Here is a 3,534-nt window from a genome sequence, read left to right as displayed (position 1 = left end):
AGGTGTTGTATTATTTGTGTTACAGAGCCGTGTATTATTTGTTCCAGAAGCTCTGCAAGTATATCAGTCCTTTTTTTTATTTATATTGGATATATCTTGTCTACACATATATGCACTTTAGCACTCCACATATTGTGTAAATTTCTTAAAGCACTATAGCACTTTGGTATTATTGCATTGTAATCAAATGTGTTATATGCCCTTCAGATTTTTTAGGTGTTATTAACACTGTATTTTATTTATTGTAAGCGCACTCAACATTCCTTATTACCTATTTAGCACTTAGGAGATCTCACTAGGACTCCCAGTGAGTTGCAGCTATTTGTTTCTATTTATATTGTGTATGCTCGCTATACATATATATTTTCCTCTTTTTGCGCCATTTAACCTTCCGTCGATATACATGCACTAATTCTACCACCAGTATTTGTCAAACTTTTGGGTAGTCATTTTTTTTTTATTTTTCATGCATATTCTACTTTAGGCATGGATTCTCAGCTCCTGTTAGTGTTACTGCAAAATATGTGTTCAGCAACATCTCATGAGTACTGTGATACCACCCATGTGTGTCTGGTTCTCTGGGGGCTAAAATACCTTATTTAGAGGGTGTGCATTCCAGTTTTCCAACTTGGAATATTCACAGCTGGTCATCAAGCACCCATGTCCTATTTGGGACATTTGTAAAGCTGGCCAATGTAATTTACCCCCATCAAACTCACCCCCTCTCCCTGTGTTCTTCTCACTTCCTCCCCTCCCTGTGTTCTTCTCACCTCCCCCTCCCTGTGTTCTCCTCATCTCCCCTTCTCCTCACCCCCATGTTCTTCTTACTCCCCCACCCTCCTCCCTGTTTTCTTCTTACTCCCCCAGTTTGTCTTACTCCCACAGTTCTTCTTACCCCCCCTCTCCCTGTGTTCTCCTCACCTTCCCTTCCCTGTAACGTGGACGAGCTCCTCTTTGGCCCGCGGTACAGTAGTTTCTGTTTCCTGTACCCGGCAGGACTGACAGGAAGTACACACTGAGTGTGCACTTCCTATCAGTCCGGCCAGGTACAGGAACCAGATGTTCCTGTACCGCGGACTGCAGAGGAGCTCGGCCACGCTACAGGGAAGGGGAGGTGAGGAGAGAGGCAGTGTGGCAGCCGCCTGAGCGCTCTCTATAGAGCGCTCAGGCAGCTGCAGCATTTAAAGGGCTGGCGATGGGGGCTCAGGGCGCCTAGTCCGCCTTATAGGAAGCGCCGGCCCTGGTGAAGGGTTATTTAGGGATTCCTGCCAGATATCAGTGTTACAATGTAACTTGCATTAATTTTGAAAAAAATGGTTTGGAAATAGCAAAGTGCTACTTGTACTTATTGCTCTACAACTTGCAAAAAAAAAGCTAAGAACGTGTTTACATTTCAAAACTCAGGACAAAATTTAGCAACTATTTAGCACGGGTGTGTTTTGGCGGTTGTACATGCATAACAGATTTTGGGGGTCAAAGTTAGAAAAAGTGTGTTTTTAAAAAAAAAAAATTCAGCATGTTTTATTTTTTTACAGTAAACTATATGGTATTATGAAAATAATGTTTTTTTTAGAAAAACAATTTAATGGCGAGAAAAACGGTCTATAATATGTGTGGGTACAATAAATGAGTAAGGGTAAAATTACAGCTAAACACAAACACCGCAGAAATGTAAACACAGCTCTGGTCCTTTTCGGTAAGAAAACTGAAAAAATGGTCTGGTCACTAGGGGGTTAATGTTAAAACGAGACTAAAACTAAAACTAACAATTCAGTTGACTAAAATTTGACTAAAACGACTTTTTAGTCAAAAGACTATGACTAAAACTAAATTGAAATTTGCCGCCAAAACTAACACTGGATAACTGGCAGATGGAAATAAATGTGGACATTTCTAATATCTTCTATTTAAACACTCGCATTCAAATTCATATTTTATACGTAAATGTCCAGCTGTATAAATGCAATGATACAGATTGTAGAGTCTGACAATAAAAGTATTTTATTATATGATAATGCTCACATGAAATAAAACTCCAATATACATGGGGATGAATTACTCATCATCCAAATCAGAGATTCTAAACTTGCCCAGACCAATTCTACCTGGGACAAGGTCGGTAGCAGTTTAGTTTAAAAGGGTGGTATTTGATGGGAGATGTTCATCCAGGACACACAATCCAGCTGGCAAACAGTCTTATCATCCAGGTGACGTTCCAGGTCATTTGAAGATTCACATTGCAGCTTTTTAGTTCTATCATGTCATCGTCATCCTCCTCTTGCCTGTTCCTGACTAAAGAAAACGAAAGAAAATAGTTAGTGGCAAACACTAATCTTCTTCCTAGATTAAAACTTAGATCCTAATATTTGCATTCAAATATGGCCCACCGTGAAAGTGACAACATCAGATAAAAAGGAACTTCAAGTCTTTATTTATAATATCCAACGTTTCCACAGAACTGTCCCTGTTAAATACAGTACTGTTCATTTCTGTATTTAATTTTATTTGTCAGACCTCACAAGCACATACTTTTTTAAATATAGGAAATAAGTAAACATAATAGTAAAACGCCTGGGAGGTGACTGTTTCATTAGACGTGCTCAGGTCAGTGTCAGCACAGATTGAGATATCTCTGGGTAACAGAGCGCTAGAAATGCCACTACTAGAGCCTTACCTGGCTTTGCTGGTAAAGATGCCCAGGCACACAGGGCCGGTGCAAGGATTTTTGCCGCCCTAGGCAAAAGAAAGATTTGCCGCCCCCCCCAGTGACATCACAATGCCCTACCCATATGATCTGCCATATGAACTAACGCCAGTGCTGCACACGGTGTGTGTTTACATTAAAAAGCCTGCAGAGACAAACTATAGACACCAGAACCACTTCATTAAGCTGCAGTGATTCTGGGGACTAAAGTGTCCCTTTAATGTGAGGTAAATTAGAGATTAGTGTCACTAATAATATACTAGATTGCCTACTTACAACCAGATGAGGATGGTGATGGGCTCTGGCTGCAGTCTGGCTCCACTGGTCTGGTGTAGAACAGGATCTTTGGAGGCTGTTTGTAACTGTGGTCACAAAATTCAATGTTCTGGGAGAACGGCAAGCAGCTCCATTTTTGGGGGCCCCTCACACAGCTCAGGTGCGTTGAGTGTGTGTAAGAGGCATTGTGTTTCTGTGTGTGTGTAAGAGAAGCAATGTGTGTTTGCATGTTTGTGTAATGGATGCATTGTGTGTTTCTCTGTGTGTAAGGGAAGCATGTTGTGTTTCTGTGTGTAGGGATGCATTGTGTGTTTCTGAGTATGTACAGGGATGCATTGTGTGTGTGTGTGTGTGTGTGTGTGTAGTGTGAAAGAGCTCCCTGTCCTGCCCTCTGTCCTATAGAGCTCTCCCTTCCGTCCCTTAGAGATCTCCCCTACCCCTTAGTGGTCTCTCATCTCCTCCCCTCCCCTGTCCCTTAGTGGTCTCTACTCTCCTCCCCCCCACCTCCCTTAGTGGTCTCTACTCTCCCCCCACCATCCCCTAGTGGTCTATCC

The 3,534-nt window shown here is 41.9% G+C and overlaps 1 long non-coding RNA gene across 1 annotated transcript; it reads right to left on the bottom strand.

The window, feature by feature from the left end:
* Window positions 1–1,985: 1,985 nt before the first annotated feature.
* Window positions 1,986–3,036, bottom strand: LOC134612912 (uncharacterized). The gene is made up of 2 exons (XR_010090962.1): window positions 2,981–3,036; window positions 1,986–2,292 (listed from the first exon to the last, which is right to left on the bottom strand). It is a non-coding gene; the product is annotated as an uncharacterized LOC134612912 (long non-coding RNA).
* Window positions 3,037–3,534: the final 498 nt, after the last annotated feature.

The sequence above is a fragment of the Pelobates fuscus genome, chromosome 5, assembly GCF_036172605.1.
Source record: "Pelobates fuscus isolate aPelFus1 chromosome 5, aPelFus1.pri, whole genome shotgun sequence".
NCBI lineage: Eukaryota > Metazoa > Chordata > Amphibia > Anura > Pelobatidae > Pelobates > Pelobates fuscus.
Note: the sequence above shows the minus strand (reverse complement) of the source record. Positions and strands in the feature narration are given on the sequence as shown.